At 41.9% G+C, this 22,732-nt stretch overlaps 1 protein-coding gene across 4 annotated transcripts in view; it reads left to right on the top strand.

The window, feature by feature from the left end:
• Positions 1–22,732, top strand: part of LRCH1 (leucine rich repeats and calponin homology domain containing 1) — a 206,653-nt gene that overhangs the window by 79,668 nt on the left and 104,253 nt on the right. The gene's annotated exons all lie outside the window — the stretch shown is intronic.

Raw genomic sequence — 22,732 nt, 5'->3', positions numbered from 1 at the left:
GCATTGTTTGTTAAGTGGAAATTAAACTCAACATTGAGATTTTGGATATATGAAGAGAGGGGCTTCTTGACTTTCCTTCCTTTTTAAAATGCAGTTAAACTGATATTCAGAACAATGGTGGGAAAGTACTAACTAGTATGTGAAGGATGGTAAAATAAACGAGGTGGGCAGTGACTTAGGTAAGGCATTTATAAACTCCTCACTCCATAACTGCAGGCTTAGGGGAGGCTGGGTTTTCTCGGGTTTTCTGCAGTCCCACCCAGCTCCCTTCTAGGGCTGCCTCCAAGAAGAGAGGTGCTCCCCAGAGCTGGGAATCTTTCTGTGTGAAGGCTGCTGGGAGACCTCAAAAGTGGGATCTGCCCCCTCCTTCCTCTCTCTGCACTCTATTTTAGAGCTGCAGTAAAGATTTGAGGCTTTTTGCAAGCTTTCAACTCTGAGGTATTTTGGACAACTGTAATTTTGTTTGTTCTCTGCTGTATGCGTGTGGTTTCTTAAAACACAAGTGTGATTATTTTCCGCATCCTTTCCATAGCAAACATTTCCCCCTAAAGTACAGTCTCCAAAAGTGGGTTCTCCAGTGCACTTGACATACAGTCTCCTTTGGAATGCTGATTGAGAGTGACTGTCTTTACAGCAAAACAACTTGTTGTAGTTTTGAGTGTTGCCGGGTGGCTTCAGACCCTGTACTGCTCTTTGCCTCTCTTAGGTTTCACAGCCAGACGTGCCCAGTGTGTTGTGTATTTTCCAGGAAGCTGTGAGCTGCTGTGCAACTTAATTCGATGGTGGTGAGGGGGTTCCATAAAATAGCACTTTGGGTAGTTCTCTCCATAAAATAGCAATTTGTGGAAGACGGTTAGCATGTAGGATGGACACTGGAGCTAGATTAGTTTGGCTTGAATCCTAGCTTTTCAACTTTCCCCCCACCCCCCTGGTAATTTTATTGTTGCCTTTTACTGGCAGATTTTTAATCTAGCTGGAATTCATTTTGTTGTAAGGAGTCAAGTTTGGATCTAGCTATCCTTTTTTTTTTTTTTTTAATGATTTTTTTTTTCTTGTGGTAAATCCATAACATAGAATTTATGGTTTTAAGCACTTGTAGGTGTACAAGTCAGTGGCATTAAGTACATTCACAACTTTCGGCTGTGTGTCATAGGTCAAAATGTTTTGCCTCTCTGTGACTTAGTTTCTTCATCTGCTAGTGGGGATAACACCCCCATGAAGGTTCTGTTGAGACTCTGAGTTAGTTCATAGAAAACACGCAGTGTGCACAGGCCACAGTAAGTGTTCAGTGATGATTAGTGGCCATGGCAACACGTAGTACCAGAAGGCTTGCATTTGCTAGTAGGAGCCATTGATGAGCTGGTGTCCATATGTATGGTGCATATATTATGTAAAAGTGTAGTTGGTAGCAACCATTGCGACTGAATCAGTCTAAAGACCTAGAGAATTCTCAGTGCAGGCACTGGATAGTTTGCCTCATTTCTGTGTCCACTTTAGCATGGGACTAACATGCACTTTGAACTTCAGGGGAAGAAAAGATTCTCCAAGATTTAGATTTCAAATTGTTTGCGAAGCAATCGGTAATGAAAAGATACAACCCATTCAGTCTTCACGTTTAAAGTATAATGCAAGAAGCTGAAAGGGTGTGGGCTTCTGAATGTATTCCATGAACACTAACTCTTTTCGGAGACTTTGATAAAAAGCTCTTGCTTTAAAAAAAAATGATAGCCGTGATGATTTGTTTTCATGAAGTCTAGATGAGTAAATCGTGTGATCATAATGAGAGGAGAAGGAGAAGTCTCAAGAGAAGCAGCATTTTGTTTGTATTTAAGTCTTCCAGATATGTTTGAAAATAATATACCAGTTTAATATATTTTCATAAATAATTTAGGTAAATCACACTTCTATTATAGTTTCTGGTAAGTGATAACCTGAAACAGTTTCTATTTTATTACCAACAACCTTTTTACTTTTTAGTTCAGCAAGGAGTTTCTAACTAAATTTGTAAAAAAAATGCAGAAATCATCTGAAATAAACTATTTCTAGCCTTAAAATCCGTGTTCCTACAATAGAATATACTATATTCAGTCACCATCACAAAAATGTCTTTCTTATCAGTGCTGCCGTAGCTAAATGTGAACTTTACAAATGGGAAAACCAGGCACTTTGTAGACAGTTCATTCTTTGTTTCATATTTTTTTGGGCTAAGAAAGAAAATTGCCCAAGGAAGTATTTCTGGAAGGAGTCAAACTTTTCAACTGCCTTGGTAGTTTAGCCTACAATATTTTTGTTGTTTTAGGAATTGATCGTGACCCTAAGTGTAGCCGAAAGAATACACATTTGTAAAGCATGGATCGTGATTGGTTCCTAACAAGTGAATGATAATGTAGCAAATAATGCTGTCATCATATTACACACAGTTGGTCAGGGGGTCAGCATAAGACCTTCATTATCGCTGAATTGTGTTATAAACACGCAGGGCAGAGTGCTGTAGTGGACGTAACACTAGATCTTGGTTCCGGAAGTCTGAATTCCAGAGCTCGCCATGGAGCCAAGCCCTTAGGTTTCAAGAAGTTGTGATGGGAAGGAGAAAGGCGTGGCTTAATAGTAGCAGCTTCTAGAAGGTTGTTTTCTAGTTCATTTCCTTTCCTCATTTCTCACATTTTTCCAGGACGACATCACGTATAGTGACTCCTTATTTATATGCTAATGTCCTTCAAACCTACATTTTAGCCAAGGCCTCTCCCATGGCCTCCAGACCCACAATCCCGTGACCAGCAGATCACTCTGCCCGGTTGTGACATAGATATCTTAAATCAGTATGTCAAAAACTTAACTCATCCGACACTTCTACCGCACCACTACCCTGTTTCTTTTCCTGCTTTCCTTTTGAGCAAGGAGCATGCTCCCAGGCATTTACCCCCAAAGCCAGAAACCCCCAGATGCCATCAATCTTTTTTTTCCTCCTCACTTTTTATGTTTAACCGATCCCTACACTCTGCCAATTGTACTTTATAGATGTCCCCTGTCCATTCCCTCCTGATGACAACGGTGGTGGTGGCGGTGATGGGGTCCATTCCTCCATATCAACTTCTTCATCTTAATTCAGGCCCTCCTCATCTCTTACCTGGAATTTTGTGGCTGTTGGTTTTTACAACTGGCTCCACGGATCCCTGCTCAACATCAATCCCATGTGCCTCTGCCATAATGCCAGTAACTTTCCCTCAACACACTACGCCATCCCTCCATTCTTCATCTAGGCTGTGTGTGCCAGTCTGCAGGGAATGATCCACTTGCCCTGGCAGTCACCATACGCTTGTCTGGAGAGTCAGCTTAGAGGCCAGTGCCTCTTTGAAGCCTTTTTCACCCTTTCAGACAGAATTGATATTTAACCATGCTGGTAAGTGTGGATCTGATTCGTGGTATGTTTTCATTTACTTCTCCACCTCCCCTGTTGGATTATTTGGATCATTTCTTGAGGTTATGAATGGAATCTTAAATTCATACCAGTATATGAGGACATCCAATAAATGAGTGAGTGAGCACGTGGATGGTTTTCTCGGGTGTGGGAAGGGACTGGGAAGGGGCCACACAGCCCTCTAGCCTCTTGACTTCCTGCTGAGCAAGCTTGCATGGGTGACTTTGGTTGGCTCTGTCCAGTTAGATATGTGCTTTGGGGCCACAGCTGCAAAATATAAGACAATAGTTTCTTAAAATTTCCAGATTGAGTTGTTTTTTTTTTTTTTCCAATGTTTATTTATTTATTTAGAGAGAGAGTGCTAGCGGGGAAGGGGCAGAGAGAAAGGGAGAGAGAGAAAATCCCAAGCAAGATCCATGCTATCAGCACAGAGCCCAACTTGGGGCTCTATCTCATGAAACCATGAGATCGTGACCTGAGCTGAAATCAAGAGTCAGACGCTCAACCAAGTGAGTCACCCAGGCTCCCCTCCCTTTCTTATTAACTACTTCATACTTTGTCTCTCCTGAAATCTTTAACATCTTCTCCCTCCCTCCCTGTCTGCAATTTGGGCTTGCAGGCAATCAGGAAAGTTCCCTGTGTGCCCTCTGTGCCATCTACTCAGTTATCTGCATCTGTGCCCATACCCACTGCCTTACCTCCTTTGCTGGAGGGGGATTGTCCGTGTTCCTATGGAAGACCATGATCTCTGCTTGAGTTCCTTCTCGCCTTCTTAAAAACATCACTCCCGGGGTGCCTGGGTGGCCCAGTCGGTTAAGTGGCCGACTTCGGCTCAGGTCATGATCTCGCGGTCCGTGAGTTTGAGCCCCGCGTCAGGCTCTGTGCTGACAGCTCGGAGCCTGGAGCCTGTTTCAGATTCTGTGTCTCCCTCTCTCTCTCTGACCCTCCCCCATTCATGCTCTGTCTCTCTCTGTCTCAAAAATAAATAAATGTTAAAAAAAAAATTAAAAAAAAAAACAAAACAAAAAACATCACTCCCTTCAATGTCTCCTTTCTCTTCTGATTCATGTTCCCCCTTTTTCGCTTGGTAATTCTCATCAGCATACAAACCTGCTGGTATTTCTTCCCCTGATACTGTGTGCCCTCCAGCTTCTATTCCATTTCTCTGCTCTCTTTTTCCACAAGGTGCTTTGATTTGCTTAAATCCATCGTAACCTATTTTTCTCCTTCCATATTGTCTTCTACTCTTTAAATTAAAAAAAAAGATCGTGTGGGGGCACCTGGGTGGCTCAGTCGGTCAAGCGTCCGACTTCAGCCCAGGTCATGATCTTGCGGTTTGTGAGTTCCAGCCCCGTGTCAGGCTCTGTGCTGACAGCTGGGAGCCTGCTTTCAGATGCTGTGTCTCCTTCTGTCTCTCCCCCTCCCCCCTCTCACTCTCTGTCTCTCTCAAAAATAAACATTCAAAAAATTAAAAATTATAAAAAAAATTAATTTTGGTAAAAAATAACATAAAATTTACCATCTTCGGTATTTTGAAGTGTAACAATCAGCGATACCTGCGCACATTGTTGTGAAGCTGCTCTCCAGAACCTTTTCCTGTCGCAAAACTGAAACTCCTACCTGCTCAGCAGTGATTCCCCATTTCCCTCCCCCTTCCCCCAGCCCTTAGCAACCACCTTCCCACTTTCTCTCTGTATGAATTTGACCACTCTGAATACTCCTTCCATTCTCTCTTGAACCCACTTCTAACAGCTTTTCCTCCTATATTCCCCCTGCGCTTCTCAAGGTCACCTGTGACCTCCCCCTGGCCGGATGCAACAGTCCTTGCTCAACTGTGGGCTGATTTGACCCAGCAGCCAAACTGGGCGCAGTGGATCCACTCCCTTCCCACTGAGACGTTTTCCTAAATTGGTTTCCAGGAGACCATATTCACCTGAGTTTTCCTTCTTCTCACACACCTCCTTAGTCTTCTCTTCATTTCCCACCTCTGTACATCAGGATGTCCCGGGGCTCAGTGCTGGGCTCTCTTCCCCACCTTCGCTGAATCCCTTGGTGGTCTTAGTTATGTCTTTAAGTGTCATTGATACTCTGACAACTCCCACTGTTTGGATCTCCGGCCCGGATATGTCTCTTGGGCTCCAGGCTGGTGCACTTCCCTATCTGATGTCTTCACGTGTGTCCCTCAAGGCCATCTCGACACTGATGTCTCTCTGTGTTCCCCACAGTGTCTGCCCACAGGCTTCCGCATTTCAGGATGACAGCTCCACTCTTTGACTTCCTGAAGGCAACATTTGGAGACATCTTTAACTGTTCCTTCTCTCTCAGAATCACGTCCAGTCAGCAAATTCGGCCACCTCTCCTTTCAAAAGACGTAACCCGAATCCGACCGCTTCTGGTCGTTTCCACTCCACCGCTCAGGTCTAGCCACTCTCTTACCTTGTCTGGATTATGCAGTAACCTCCTTGTGGGTCTTTCGGTCACTGTCCTTGCTTCCTCACAATTGTTCTCAGTGCAACATCCAGTAAGATCCTTTTAAGAGATGAGGAGATCCTACTCAAAACCCTCCAGTGGCCAGTAAGTGCCAAATCTTTACCAAACAGAGAGCCCTATGTGGTCTGCAGTCCCATGACCTCCCTGGTCTTAGTTTCTTATTTTCTCACCCTTGTTCTCTCTGTTTCCATTTGCTGTTCACCCTGGGGGGAAGGCTCATCCCCCAGATGTTCCGGTGACTTCCTCTTACTTCCACCCAATGCCACCTGATTTGTGAATTCTCCCTGGTCACCCTGTTTAAAATTGCAGGCCCCTTCTCCATACTTTCTATTACCTTTTTCTCTCTAACATGTGCCACTATCTAACATACTATATATCTTATCTGTTAGTTTTGTTTAGGTCACCCCAGCTGAACGTAAGTTCCAGAGGGCAGGCATTGTGCCAGGGTTCATATAGCGGGTGCCCAAGTATTTGTTGAATGACTCTATAGAGAAGAAGCTTCTCCCCCCGCGAAGAAAATTATAACTCATTGTTCATTTCCTTCTCCAAACAGAAGTTTCATTTGAAATTTCAAGTTCTTGTTTTACCTGAAAGATAACAAAGCTGAATTTAAAATTCCCCAACACGATGTATCTACTTTCAAAAAAGTACATACAGATGGATTCGTAATTTAGGTTCCTCTGAACATTTTTTATACACATAAAATATCATTAGTAGTAAAAACACTATATCCATTATGTACAAGAAAATTCCTGTGGATTTTCAACGTTTTTTTTTTTTTAATTTTTTAATTTTTTTATTTATTTTTGGGACAGAGAGAGACCGCGCATGAACGGGGGAGGGGCAGAGAGAGAGAGAGACACAGAATCGGAAACAGGCTCCAGGCTCTGAGCCATCAGCCCAGACAGAGCCTGACGCGGGGCTCGAACTCACGGACAGCGAGATCGTGACCTGGCTGAGGTCGGACGCTTAACCGACTGTGCCACCCAGGTGCCCCTCCTGTGGATTTTCAAATAGACTCAAATATAAAACTTGTTGTCATATCGACTATTACATTTAAGTGTTATAGTAGCTTTAGGTTTCCTGGATTATATCTTAAAAATATCACTGGTGGTATCTTTGAGGGGTTTTTGATAGAATTTGTGGTAAAGTTTGTGGTCCTCCTTCGACCTCATTAGCATCTGTTGAAACTTCTGGATAGCTTTTGAAATTTTGCCTCATTTAAGATTAATCAGTTACTGATAATTAATTATAACACCGTATGGTATAAATTTTGAATTCTGTTTGATTTCTAATTCAAAACGATGGCTCTTACCAAGTACTTAACACAAGTATAGTACTTGGAAAATTTGAATAATGGGTTGTGTGGCTACTGGAGCTGTGATTTACTTCACAGTTAATAAAAGGAAAGATTCATTTCTTTGTCTTGGAACTCTTTAAAAATGTACCAGTACATTCCAATGGCATTTAGAAAATCTCCTGGAGGGCCAGTAATTTCATTCTAATTAAAGATAATTACAGATGTTACGTGGTCTTATGCCTGAGGTTATTTACCATGTTGTAGCAAAAAATGATAAATTTTTTTAAGTTTATTTATTTATCACTGAGTGAGCCACTCAGGCGCCCCTAAAAAAATGGTAGTATTTGATTTGCTTCTAAAGGCTCTTTTTAATAGGTGAGACCAAATCAATAATATATGTGAAGTGCTGTGTAAACTATAAAAGCACTGCACCCTTTTTACCTTTGGGGGTAGTCTTAACTTTCTTGATGGTTTTATTTAAAATCATTTATTTTTAAAGTGTATAATAAAAGAATCTAACTGATGGTCATGGGTCACTGAAGTTAAATAGACTTTTTCGCAATATATTTGATTTCAGAAGCTTCCAACAAAGGTAAAAATCCTGGAAAAAACTTTGTGGCTTGGTCAGTGTTCAATTAGAAAGGGCTTTCTTTCTGGCAAACAACATTTCTTTTATGGTTGAGAGTTTCAGCATTTAGGTAATCACCAGCTCACAACAGTGCATTGTTTCATTCTTGATAGTGAGCCTGGAATGATAATAAAACTCGGGCAAGCCTGAGACCATGGAGTTCACAGTTTGCTCCTATGTCTTCTCCCCTGCTCTGTGTACAGAAAGTCCACTCCCTGCCTCTGACTCCAACACGTAGTGTAAGTCTGGGCATGCGCGAAGTCAGTGCTCCTCAGAACCCTTGGGACTCACTTTCTTTGCATTCCCCACATTATTCCTCCTTCAGAGCTCGCTGAGCGCCCTTACTGACTTGCAGCTCGTCTTCCTCCAGTTACGGTAGGACAGTCGGTAAGGGACTGTCCTCGGCGGCTCAACTTTAGTCAGGCAACAAGGTATTTGTGACATTTTGAATACTGCCCGTGTGCTTTAGCAAAGGGCCCTTGGAACTCTCTAGCCTCATCAGAAAAGCCTGGGGGCCTCTGTTCTCCCTCTGGCAGCCCATGGGGGCCTGTGTCCTCCCAATGGCAGCCCACGGGGGCCTCTGTCCTCCCAATGGCAGCCCAGAGGACCCAAGTCCTTGCCCTCCCCTCACAGCCCCTGAGTAGCTGCCCTGTGTGCCCTGCCTCAGGCCTAGCCCCGCACACTCCCTGCTCCCTCCCTGCCCAGGGTCCCAGCAGAGTTGCTGCTGCTGTGTCTCATTTGGGCTCCTCTGCAGCCCATGGGGGGACCTGTGCTGATCTGCTGTTCCTACACCTCTCTGCAATTTAATGACGCTCTGCCTCTCTCTTCCTTTCTGTTCGGAGAGATTGTTAGAGCAGAAGCTGGGTCCTGGTTATATTTCCTTTCTTAACCGTCATGTCATATGTTGAGCTCCATGCATTGCTGCTCTGTATGCATCATTTCACTTTTTAAAACAATATTTTTTAACGTGTATTTATTATCGAGAGACAGACCGTGAGCAGGGGAGGGGCAGAGAGAGGGGGAGACAGAATCCGAAGCAGGCTCCAGGCCGTGAGGCTCAGCACAGAGCCCGACACGACATCATGACCCTAGCCGAAGTCGGATGTCCACCTAACTAAGCCACCCAGGCGCCCCCATGGTTTTGTTTTCTGAGAGAGAGAGCGAGCAAGTGGAGGAGAGGGTCAGAGGGTCAGAGGGAGAATCCCAAGCAGGCTCCATGCTCAGCGGGGAGCCCAACTCGGAGCTCGATCCCACAGCCTTGGGATCAGGACCTGAGCCACCCAGATGGCCCTCAGTTTTTCTTCCCAGCATTTCTGAGGTACAAACGTACCAAGGACCTAATGTTGGCGCTGTGATGAATGAGGGCACATATTTACAGATCGATAGGTGGAGCTAGAGAAAGCGGTCAGGTGAGCGCTAACGTAGTGGGGCCTGGTCTCAGAGCTGCAGGACGCTGTTCATGCTGCACGTGTGCTACTGTCCCTGTGTCGTTCCTCAAAGCTGTCCCCTTCTCTCAGGCTTCCAGCTCTGTAGGGTTAGTGGCTTCTGGTATCGTGGGGAATTTTACATTTTCCAGGATAATGTTTGTATTTTGCGATTGTTTTCGAAAACATTCATACTTTTTCCAATTGTGAGAAAAATAACATACAGCATAAAATTTACCAGGGTAGGGGCGCTGGGGTGGCTCAGTCGGTTAAGCGTCCGACTCTGGCTCAGGTCATGATCTCGCAGTTTGTGAGTTCGAGCCCGGCACCGGGCTCTGTGCTGACAGCTCGGAGCCTGGAGCCTGCTTCGGGTTCCGTGTCTCTTTTTCTCTCTGCCCCTCCCCCACTTGTGCTGTCTCTCAAAAATGAATAAACGTAAAAAAATATTTTAATTTACCAGGTTAACCCTGTTGAAGTGTGTAGTTGGTTCACTCACGTGGTTGTGCAACCATCCATCCATGGAACTCTTTTTTTCTCTGCACCTACGAAACACTAAGCCCTCCATCCTGCCTCTCCCCTGGCAATGACCCTTCTCCATTCTGTCTCTGTAGGCTTTACCACTCCAAGCACCTCATACAAGTGGAATCATACAGTATTTGTCTGTTTTGTGACTGGCTTGTTTCACTTAGCAAAATGTCCTCAGGTTTTAAGCAACTGTAGCACGTGTCAGGACTTCCTTCCTTTTTAAGGCTGAATAATATTGCACTGTATGTATGTACCTTATTTTGCTTATCTGTTCATCCTTTGCTGGACATCTGGGTTGTATCTACCTTTTGCATATTGCAAATAATGCTACTTAAAGCGTTTCTGTTTTACAAGAAAATTAGTATTTCCCCTTCAAATTGGCGTGTCCCACTGTAATGATGGGCTGCTTTTATTATGTGTCCAAGCCAAAATTGGCTTCAAGCAAATGGGAAATGATTTCTTGTGCAGTGAAGCCTTAGCTAAACAGAATCCCCAGGGGATGGGTCATGACAGAGGGGCTGTAACCCCCAAAATGTTTGTTTTCAGTGATTTTACATGAAAACATTAAAATAATTACTTACATACTTCCCTCCTGTCTTCAACAGAGCATTTTAAACATAATCCTCAGATATGTGAACTGTTGCTGGATTATTCAAAGTTGTTCCACTTTTGTTCTTGTGTTACAACTACATTGTGCTGTAATATTTAGGGGGGCCCTGACATTGCATTTTAATTTTTAAATTTAAGATAATTAAAATTTAATTTTTTTAATGTTTATTTATTTTTGAGAGAGAGAGAGAGAGAGAGAGAGCGCGAGCAAATAGGGGAGGGGCAGAGAGAGAAGAGGCACAGGCTCCAGGCTCTGAGTTGTTAGCACAGAGCCCAATGCAGGGCTCGAACCATGAATTGTGAGATCATGACCTGAGCTGAAGTCAGATGCCTAACTGACTGAGCCACGCAGGCTCCCCTAAGATACTTAAAATTTGAAATATAGGTTGATACTGTGTTTGTTACCATTCTTCGTTGGAAGTGTATTTTCTTACGCTGTTTCTCTTTTCCTTATTTATTTGTTGCTTCTAAAATACTGTGGGCCTGGAACAGTTAATAATAGCGTTTGTTAGAATTGTGTTTAAGAGCAGAAAGCCTCTTTTAGAGGTTAAGTGCAATGTTTATCCTTCGGGGCAGGAACTACCTCCTTCCCTCCCAATCCCAGCCCCATATGTATGCTGGTCTTTTAAACATGTGTAATCTGTAATTTTTTTTTTTTTTTATTTTTTGGCTGCGCCTTGGATAGGAGAGGTACAATAAAGAAATCAGTTTTTGCTCTCAACATTTCCATAATGTATTTGTTAGTAAAAGGCCACCTACATGTAATTACCTCTTTGTACTTTGTGGGCTTACTAGGTATCACCTGCTAATAAAATCACTGTGCCGAGTGTCTAATCTGTCACCATATGCTTTTTGGCCTTTACCAAAAGTAATTTCTATTTCTTACTTCCTCCTGTAGCCTGTGAAAGGGAAACCTTCCAACCAACTTACACATTTTTCACTCAAAATACATTATTTTTTAAAAATTCTTTTTTTTAATCTAAGATCTGTTGTTTGTTATTATGAGGCACTTGTGCATGTGGTATACATGATTGTCAGTTAGACTTTTAAGCTCCTTCCCAGCCCAACCAGTATATTTCTTGCTAGAAATACTCAGAAACCAGCATTAGCTGACCTAACAATAGAGGCTTTTCTTAGACTATTTCACGCTGTGCCAGACGCTGCTCTAAGGACTTTAAAGGTATCAAACATCTCATTTAATCCTTCCAGTAATTCAGTGGGGCTACTAGTCCTGTTATTACCCTCATATTACAGGTGAAGAAATTGAGGCATAGAGAAGTTAAATGACTATTTCCAAGTCCACACAGCTGAGTGTGGTGTGAGCAGGATTTGAACTCAAGCTTTCTGACCTAAGAGCCTGCTTTCTTCCACTCATTCAACAGATATTTATTACACTCTTACTGTCTACCAGTGAACAATGCAAAATCCCAACCCTCACGGGACTTAACATTCTAGTAGGGGAGAGCAAACATTAATAACCCAAATACAAGAATAAATGGTATGTTGTGTTAGGAGTTTATCTAAGTGCTAAGAAAAGAAGAAAATGTGGATGAGAGCAAGGAGCTTAAGGCAGAGCTGTGGAAACTTTAAACAGGTGGCCAGGGAAGACTCATGGCTCATACTGAGGAATTATTTAACTCCTCTCTACTGTTTGATAAGACTTTTTTCCTGTTGCTCTCTTAGAGATGTAGCCTGAAATTTTGATGGACTCCCTCAAAACATTTATGTACCCGCTTATGTCCGTTTAACCCTGGAAGCGTTAGGTGGTTTCATCTGTAGAGTCAAGGATGCATCAGCCCAGGGGCTTATGCTTCACTACTGGGATTTCCAAATGTGCAGGTGCCCTGGGGGAATCCCCGGGGGTGCTGCGTCATGGGGCAGGGTAGGGTGTCTGTGCTGAGAGAAAAGTTGAAGTGAGGGGCAGTCGGATGCCAGATTGTGCAGCAGAGGGAGGAAGTTCAGGAGGGACAGAAAGATACAGCTGAGATTCTTATTTTTGTAATGTTTATTTATTTTCAAAGAGAGAGAGAGAGAGAGAGAGGGCACAAGCGGGGGAGGGGCAGAGAGAGAGAGGGAGAGAGAGAATCCCAAGCAGGCTCTGTACCGTCAGCACAGAGCCCGATGTGGGGCTCTCAGGAACCTAGAGATCATGACCTAAGCCGAAACCAAGAGTCGGACGGTTAACTGACTGAGCCACCCAGGCACCCCTAGTTGAGGTTCTTCTAAAGAGACCCCTGCCCACCTAGGTGCGAGGGGATATAGGTTGTCCAGGGAGGGCAGGTGGCCCCAGACCATGCTTCCACCTAAGGACTGTCTCTGCACTGTGGCCCCAGGAGTGACCAAGCAAGAGGGTAGAGAGGCCAGGCACAGAGCATCCCTTCTCAGTCTTTGGAAAATAGTAGGTCCTATGCTTCAGCTGGTGGGTCAGGAGGTTAGATTTATATATGAAGGACACTCATTTCACCCAGTTATTGAAATATCATGATGAGTGCTAATATTCTAAACTTAAACTCTCATGATGGCATGTTTATTGTTCAGCTTGAAAAATATATCATGTGGTCTTGGCTGGAACAAGACACGACTTGAAGTTCCAAGCTTAGGCCTTTTCTTCCGACCAGAAAGCAAGACACAGCAAATGAGGTTCCCAGCTGTACTGGTCTGTCAGCGCTTCTGGCGCATGGCTGTTGTGGCTGATAAGTCAGGATGTTGTTGCTGGACTGCTGGCCTCATCCAGTTCCTCCTGAGGCACCACTTTCCTTTTTTATACAAAAACAACATCGTGCTTCTGACGGTGCTGACTGCACACCAGATTCCATCGACTGTTTTTCTACCCTCCCCTGCTTATTTTTATTCATTTGGCCACTTTATTTTAGGGATTTGCAAAGCTTGTTTTGGCCGTGGCGAAACTTATTGTTTTATTTCTGGCTGCACAAGCTTTCATGTCAGTGCTTCAATTAAGAAGCGGACGTGGGGAGGACGTGGTTCTGGGGTTCCGGTCTGCCGCCCGGGAGTGTTTGCACAGAACGGTGGTGTTGCCTGCTCCTCGGTGCAGGGCTAGACCCCAGGGCGCGTTTGCAGCAAAGAAGGACAGTGTCCAGCTCGGGGTGGGAAACAAGGCACTGATGCACATGCTCTTTCTGGAGAGAATTTTTAGGAGACCTGGTCAAAGGTCACTTACTTTTAGTACAGAGTTGTGAGGTCCTTTAATGTCTTCTGATCAGGTATCTGAAATGGATCTCTTAACTTTTTTTTTTTTTTAAAGAGATACCCAGGGGCGCCTGGGTGGCTCAGTCGGTTAAGGGTCCAACTTCGGCTCAGGTCATGATCTCACGGTTCGTGGGTTCAAGCCCCACGTCGGGCTCTGTGCTGACAGCTCGGGGCTGGAGCCTTTTTCTGATTCTGTGTCTCCCTCTCTCTGCCCCTCCCCTGCTCACGCTCTGTCTCTCTCTGTCTCTCAAAAATAAATAAATGTAAAAAATAAATTAAAATAAATAAAAAGAGATACCCATATGAACAGCTGGCTTTCCCTGCATTGGAGTCCTATGAAGCAGAATCAGTAATAGTTCAGAGCAAGGCTTTCATGTCATACCTGCTGGTTTACTTCTTACCTTGTTACGTACTAGCTCTGTATCCTCAGGCACGTTACCTAGCCTCTCTGAGCCTTAGTGTCCACACATCACTGAGAGCTGTAACAGTACCTGCCTCACTTGAGTCTGGTGAGAAACCAATGAGGAAAAACTTACATTTCTATGATGATAGTCGATTCATGATACATAAAAATCCCTTCCAGGTCAGATTTTTGCTGCTCTGATCAAATACTCAAACTAGTTTTTAATATACTAGTGGAGAATAATTTGGGGGAATAAAAATCTAATTGACCAATAGTTAACTCTATCAAGTCAGGTTTCCTTTTCCAAAGTAAGATTCCTGGTAAGGTAGCAGTGGGCACTCCAAACCAGACCTCTCCTGGGCCCCCTTGTCTGCCCCTAGCTCAGTGCCACCTGTTGGAGAGGCGTGGCTTAGGTAGGGAACCTGAGAGGCTGGATCACCTACTTAACTGCATTTCCCCTGGAATAGAAGGATCACCTGGACATCCAAGGTATCCTGATGTCAGAGCCACATCCTAAAATTTATAGCCATGGGTCCCAGGCTTCAGGATTTCAAAAAAACTTTCAGGTGATTACAGTGTACCAACAAGGCTGAGAAATAACTAGGCAAATGTTTTATTTAGGAAAGTAGCCCATAAGTTCTACCACTTTAGAAGTAGCACCTCTATCTATTTATAACAGAATTAGAAAAACAAACAATAAAAATAAATTGTTTAATTAATTAATTAATTGCATTCTTCATCTATATTTATCTCTACCTCTAAAAGCTTACTTACTGTCACTCAGACCTACTGGGTCCTTTCATAGCTCCAGACCCATTTGCCCAGCTGGGTTTGGTTGCATTGCAAGAGAAAGATTCTAATTTTCTGCTTAACACTTGCCCAGTATCTGTGAGCCCTTGTTGTTTTGTCTTTCCTGGGTTGGAGAACCTTCATCGCTTCCATCTCCGTCTGTCTGTGATAGTCAGTGGGACCGCCGGGCTCCTGCCTGGGCTCCGCTGCCTTCTGGCATATCTCTGTGCTTTCCAAGGCCAAGTTAGCGACGTTCACAACTGTGTGACGCTGCGAACTGACTGTCCTCTTACAGATTTCATTACAACAGAGTCCTAGATTTCATTCTTCTGTGGCTGCTTCTTTGCTTCCTCCTCCTCCTTCCCCTTCCCCATCTTCCCCCTCCTCTCCTCCTCCTTCTTCTTGAAGGATCAGACCTTGTTTTATTTCTTTGCTTTTGGCTAACAGGAGAGATTTTGAAAAAAGTTTGTATGTTATTCCCCCCACCCATATTTATAATTGGGTTATCTACTCTGGATTATCAAAGTCAAAACATCATAATCCAGACTGACTTCAGCCCTTCTGGACAGTTTTCCCGTGGTGCTCGTGGATGCCCAAAGGCACAAGGTGACTTCTGCATTAGCCTGAGTAAAGCACGAGAAAGCACACGTGCCTGTTTTTTTGCACCCTTTTTCTGTCTTCCAGTAATAAAGTTAATTGCAAAAATAAATGATGCTCAGAGACAAGTAGGAAAAGTAAGTCATGGCTCTGAAAACCATTCTAAACTCTGCAGTGAACACAGCGCTTACGTAAGTTTCGCGTAATTACCAGTTTAGGCCAGGATTTCTACTTAGCAAGTTTCCTGTAGCTGTTTCCAGAATTTAGCCCATTAGCTGACATATTGTTTTCAGTACTTTGTTTTTTGAACATCATGTTTATAACTGTCTTCCCCCCTGGGTCCATGCACAGAACATGCTGATTTTCTTTTGTGATTGCATTTTGGACAAATGAAAATGCAGTGAAGATTAATTGTCATATCTTCCTAACAGTCTAGCTGAGGGACACATCGTGGTCTTGCTGGCATTATTCTGTGGAGAAAGAGTGCAGGGAACTCAGTCAGGCCCTAGAGTTAGACATACTTAGGTGTGAGTAGAGTTGCTTGTCTCATCAGTGACTTTGGGCAAGTCACTGATGACTCCTGAGACTTGTTTCCTCAGATGTTGGGAACACTGCTCCTTGCGATGGTTTATTTACTTATTTTTAAAACAATTTTAAATTTACTTTGAGAGAGAGAGAAAGAGAGAGAGCTGGAGCAGAGAAGGGACAGGAAGATAGGGAGAGAGGATCCCAAGCAGGCTCCAAAGCTGTCATCGTGGAGCTTGAGCCAAGCAGGCTCCAAAGCCCGATGGCAGACTCGAACTCACAAAGTGTGAGATCATGACGTGAACCAAACCAGGAGTCAGATGCTCAACTGACTGAGCCACCCCGGTGCCCCTCTTTGGGATGGTTTAAACGAGGTACCAGGTACGAAACTCCAGATACGACGTGTGGTGTAATGGATGTGCTCAACGGATGGTGACGTGATTTACCCAACTGGATTTTAGCTCTTTATTTTATTTATTAAAAAAATTTTATTTTTGGGAGAGACAGAGACAGAGTGTGAGCAGGGGAGGGGCAGAGAGAGAGGGAGACACAGAGAGAGAGGGAGACACAGAATCGGAAGCAGGTTCCAGTCTCTGAGCTGTCAGCACAGAGCCCCACGCAGGGCTCAAACTCACAAGCTACGAAGAGCTGAAGTCAGACACCTAACCAACTGAGCTACCCAGGCATCCCTGGATTTTAGCTCTTTACATGTATCTTTTCCTTTTTTAGCTCAATTAGAACATCTTACCTTCTAGTCTATTCTAGGTTTGCCTCATCTCACTTTTCAAATGATAAACTCACTAAAAATAAAAGTAAGTCTGTGTGGATTTTGTTTCTCCAGAAACCATGTACTTAGTATATGTTGATAAGTAAGTCGATAATTAATCATATGGGTAGTGAACTTAAAAAAATAAGAAAGGAAAACTTTTTTTCCTGTTTTTCAGCTTTGTTTTAATTTGAACGATGCTGATCTAGGCAACTGTTTTTATTTTTATTTAAAAAAAAATTTTTTTTTCAACGTTTATTTATTTTTGGGACAGAGAGACAGAGCATGAACAGGGGAGGGGCAGAGAGAGAGCGAGACACAGAATCGGAAACAGGCTCCAGGCTCTGAGCCATCAGCCCAGAGCCCGACGCGGGGCTCGAACTCACGGACCGCGAGATCGTGACCTGGCTGAAGTCGGACGCTTAACCGACTGCGCCACCCAGGCGCCCCTAGGCAACTGTTTTTATATAGGCATTGAAAGAGTCTGAGCTGTATGCAGATTTTGTAATAAATTTCTTCCCTCTTGATGTGGAAACTGGAACTCAGACCCAGGATGATAGGGAGCACAGTGCCTAGGTAAATTCTCACTAACCAAGTAGACCTGGAGGTCTGTTTGGGTGGCTAGCAATGTAGGCTAGGGCATGGCAGATGCCCAGTGTTTATACCTTGTGACTTTATTTAAATTTTTTTGATGTTTATTTATCTTTGGGAGACAGACACATCATAAGTGGGAGAGGGGCAGAGAGAGGAAGACACAGAACGCAAAGCAGGCTCCAGGCCCTGAGCTGTCAGCACAGACCCTGACATGGGCCTCGAACCCAAGAACAGTGAGATCATGACCTGGGCCGAAGTCGGACACTTAACCGACTGAGCCACCTGGGTGCCCTTCTTGTAACTTTATTTATAGTGAATAGCCTGAGGCCTTTCAGAAAAAGGATTCCGGAAAAAATACCTCCAGAACTGCACCATTAAAAACAAGGATTAAAGAGGAGATATCAGATACAATTTAAAATGAGGGCAATTTACGTTTTTACCAGATATGCTTCCTCTTCTCTCAGCAGGCAGGACTAAAAGCATCTCTTCAGAAGCTGCAGCAGGAAATTACGGAAGGAAAGTGCTAAAGCTTCCCTTCCAATCTGGAGATTGTGGAGGAGACTGTCAAAAGGGTCGAGAGCATATCATGTCTTTATTCTGAGTAGTAACAAAGATACCAGACTCAGACGCCAATTGGAACATTATTCTAACAGTAACTGTTCATGATGATGCTATTAGTAAGTTGAGACCAGAATTAAATATAGCTTAATTTATAAGCTATTATATCATTTCTTTCTCCTGCCATTGCATTTTCCCCAAGTTTGAAAACAGAGCACTCCTAAAAGAGATTATGTAATAAGAATATAGAGTTTACAATGAAAGGACAAATTTATTAAAAAGATGTGCCAGTATTTGTTACATGTGGGTTTGCATTTTATCACTTTTTGTGATACTCCACTGTTGCTATTGATTACTACGATGAAGCAAAACCACTTGGATTCTGAGTACTTTTGACAGAAAATACTTGAATTCTAAATACTTTTTATTTCTATACAGAAATCTGAGATCTGAAAAGAGCGTTAGAACATTTTCAGTTGCATATACTCTTAAGTTTATGTATCCAGAAACCTAGACCTGGGAAATTGAGTAACTTTCTCAAACCTATAACACGTGGTTATAGATTTAGAATTGATCTGCGCTCTGGTTGGGGTGGTTTCTATTATTGATTTGGTATCCCATGATCATTTAAAAGGTTCATAGTTGAGGTGCCTGTGTGGCCCAGTTGGTTGAGCATCTGATTTTGGTTTGAGCTCAGGTCATGATCTCGTGGTTTGTGAGATGGAACCTGTGTCAGGCTGATGCTGATGGTCGGGAGCCGGCTTGGGATTCTCTGCCCATCCCCCTGTGCTCATGCTCTCTCGGTCTCTCAAAAATAAATAAATAAGCTTAGAAACAATAAAAAAGTAAAAGGTTTATAGTTATATGACAGCATTTCTACAAAAATGCCTATATCTTTTTTTTAAAAAAAAAGCATTCATGACACTGAAACTAATAATAATATTATTATTATTGAAAATAGTTACTGAGACATTCAGCTTGATAGTGCCATCCTAGCAGTTCTCAGGAAAGGTAAAGTTTTGAATGTAAACTGGAGCCTCAGTAGAAATTTGAGTTGAATCCGAAGGAAAAACGCACGTAAAAGTTTTCTGGGCAAAATTCCAGCACCGTAGCACAAGAAGATTGCCGTGTCCAGTAGAGAGTTTCAGGAAGAAAGAATGCAAGACTTTCGGAGTTTTTTTCTGTCGCGATTTTAAACATTCGTGAAAAGAAGCTTGCTCCTGTATTTCCCTTAATTAAGGGCATGGGAATTTGCGGTTTGCTCTGGCTTCTGAAATCTCTTTTCCAATGAAACAAAATTCTGCATGTAGAGAAGGAAGGTTGGTACAGGGGTGCTTGGGTGGCTCAGATGGTTAAGCGTCCACCTCTTGGTCTCAGCTCACGTTATGATCTCAGCTCACGTCATGATCTCAACAGTTTGCAAGATGGACCCTGCATCGGGCTTTGCGCTGTCAGCGTGGAGCCTGCTTGGGATTCTCTCTCTCTGTCTCTCCCCTTCTCTCCCTCTCCCCCTCTTTCTCTGGCCTTCCCCTGCTTGTACTTTTTCTCTCTCACACAATAAATAAATAAACTTAAAAAAAATTAAAACACAAGAATGTTGGTAGGAAGTTGTATATGTGTACATACACAGATACGTATACATAAACCCATATATGTATACACACATACATCTGTATATATACACATATGTATATATACATAATCCTATATCTATGTATATACACAAGATTATATATATATATATATATATGTATGGAATTCATTTCTATATATAAAATCAAATAAGCAATGCACTCACATTTCTAAAGCCACAGCCGGATGGACAGTTGCAGGAACCCCCCCCCCCACACCTGTCCTCTCAATAAGAAATGCTTTCTCCAGAAACAACTACTTCTACCGGTTTCTTCTGCAGCTTCTAGAGATAATCTATTTATACTTAAACAACTGTGTAAATATTCATTTACAAACACAAATACTAATACTGTTTCTGTACCAGGCTTTAAAAAATATATATAATAGGTCTGAGAGACTGTACCAGATCAGCACAAATAAAGCTGCTTCATTCATTTCGATGACTGCATAGTATCAGCACTTCATTATGGAATATAATGTTTAATATTCTATTACACCACATGAAATATTAACAGTATGTTAATATTGATAGATTTAATTTTAGTTTTATTAATTAGTTTAATTAATTTTATATTTATTAATAGCATATTAATGTATAACCACACACCAATATTTAACTTGCTCTCTATGTTTTGTTCTTTCCAGCCATGCTAAAAAATGTCATTTGCAGTCATATGAGTTTTTCTGTAGATGAGAAAGATTTCTAGGTTGAATGAAGTATGTACATTTGTAATTTTGATTGATTTTGCTGACATGTTCTTCATTTACATCATGTCCTCGGCATTATAATGTGTTTATCAAACTATTTGATATTTACTAGTCTACTAGGTGAAAAATGTCCCATGTAGCTGTGATTTACATTGTTCACATTTGAGTCAGGTTGATCAGTTTTTCATATGCTTAAGAGCCATTGATATTTCCTTTTCTGTGAGCCATCTGTTCATTTCTTTTCCTTCTTTCCTTCTTTCCTTCCTTCCTTCCTTCCTTCCTTCCTTCCTTCCTTCCCTCCTTCCTTCCTTCCCTCCCCCTTCCCTCCCTCCTTCCTTCCTTCCTTTTTTTTCCAGAGTTTCAAACTTACTATCATTGACTGTAGAAGCTCTTTATATGTATAAAAAATTAGCTTACTGGGTTTATGTATTGTAGGACTTCCCACCCTGCCCCCATTCCTTGACTGTCATTTATGTCTTTGGTAGAATTTTTGTTTGTTTTAAAATGCCTTAAATTTTGTTATGTGTTGATTCATCAGTGTTGTGTTATGCCATTCATAGGAAGGCTTTCTCCATTCTAAGATCATAAACACAAACTTCCCATGTGTTGTTCTAGTGCTCTTATGGCTTCACTTTTTAAAGGCAGTCATTTAATTCATTTAGGATGTATTGAAATAAAAGGAGTGAAATAGGTCATCCTTTGTTCCAGCTGACTATCCAGGTTTCTCAAACTGTTTACTGACCCTACCTCTGTAACCTATTGAATTGAAATGCAACCTTGACTGCACACTTGATTTCCGTATATATCTTTGACCTATTTGTGATTTGTTCCCTTGACCTTCTCACCTGCCCATCACACTGCCTTATGATGTGTCTGTTAATGCCTAGGGGAGCCGGTGCCCCTCAGAGCGCCTTTTGTTTTGAGAGATACCTTGCTCTTTTTGCATTGTTATTTTACCATATGAACCTTAAAGTCAACTTGTATAATAACCTCAGCAAATCAAAAAGTATTGTAGAAGTCTATTTTTTTAATTGGGGGTTCATTCCATTATACACGTGTAGCTTGGGGAGAACTGATACTTTTTTTGATGCTGTCTTATTTACTATCAGGGAATATCTTTCCAATTGTAACCTTTGTTTTTTATTGCTTAGTAGCATTTCAAAGTTTTCTTCATATAAACTTTGCATGTTTCGTCAGATTTCCAGATGTTTTACTCTTATAATAAATTAGATTTCTTGTGTTGTATCATTTTGCTAGTGAGTGTGTGTGTATGTGTGTGTATGTGTGTGTGTGTAGGCTATTTTTCAGCATATTCATTTTCTACCCTGTACCTTTTTAACATTTGAAATAGCTTTTCTCTTGATATTTTTGGGTTTTCTGGGAAAACAATCATATTATTTGTAAATACTGATAATTCTATCTTTTTGTTTCCAATTTTGGTTCTTCTTTTCTTTCCTTATCCATGTCAGTGGCTAGTATCTCCTGAACAATAGTAAGTTGTGATAGTGGTAATGATGTATTGTCTTGATTTTACTGGTAATATTTCTAGTAGTTCAAGGTTTAGCCATAAATAAAAGAATTCTCTCTCTCGTGTGTGTGTGTGTGTGTGTGTGTGTGTGTGTGTGTGTGAGAGAGAGAGAGAGAGATTATGTAAGAAATAGCCAACTGTTCTTTTATTAAGTGATTGCATTAAGAACAAATATAAATATTCTAAAACAATGTTTTGATTTATGGTGATGATGTTCCACTTGGTAAAGTTGCTAGAGATCACTTCAAATAGGTCAGTTTTATGATATAGAAGATATACTTCAATAAAGTAGTTTTTGAAAAAGAATGTATTCAGTATTTTATCAATACCTGTTAAGTATCTATGGAGGTGATCATAAGCGATTTTGCCTTTACTCTAGTTATATAGTGAATTGTTTAAATAATACAAAATCCTTGTATTCCTAGAATAAATCCCACATAGTTACAGTATGTTCATCTTTTTATGTACTGCTCAATTCTGCTTGCTAATTTTTAAATTTAGGATTTACATCAGTAGTTAGAAGGGAGATTCATAAATAGTTTCTTTTTTGGATACTTGTTAGGCATTGGTATCAGTACTATACCTTACTATTCAAATAAGTATTTAGAAACTTACCTTCTTTTACCTTGTGTGGAATAGTTTGAATATTAGCATAATTGTCCCTTTAAACCTGCTTAGAATTCACCCCTGAAGCCATCGAGGCCCGTGTTTGTTTCTTTATGTTTTTATTTCTTGGCGGGTTAGTCAGGAGGATATCCCTTTGACTTCTATTTCGTTAGACTATTGACCTGTTTCAATATTCTTTTTTTTTTTCAATGGAGTGTGATTCTTTACGTATATATGATATATTATTTAAGAAACATCTTCTGTTCGTACTGATTGAGTCCTTCCTCAGTCAGCTCAGCCTGATTGAGATGATTGATGTCGAGTTACAGTTTTCAAGAGTGGTAGCTCTTTTGTTGTATTTGGTTATGTCTACCATTCCCATATTTAGACCTTACGGACTATTCCATATTTTTATTGTTGACATG

This window comes from Herpailurus yagouaroundi, unplaced genomic scaffold (assembly GCF_014898765.1).
Source record: "Herpailurus yagouaroundi ecotype Mexico unplaced genomic scaffold, PumYag 197, whole genome shotgun sequence".
In the NCBI taxonomy this organism is placed as follows: domain Eukaryota; kingdom Metazoa; phylum Chordata; class Mammalia; order Carnivora; family Felidae; genus Herpailurus; species Herpailurus yagouaroundi.
Note: the sequence above shows the minus strand (reverse complement) of the source record. Positions and strands in the feature narration are given on the sequence as shown.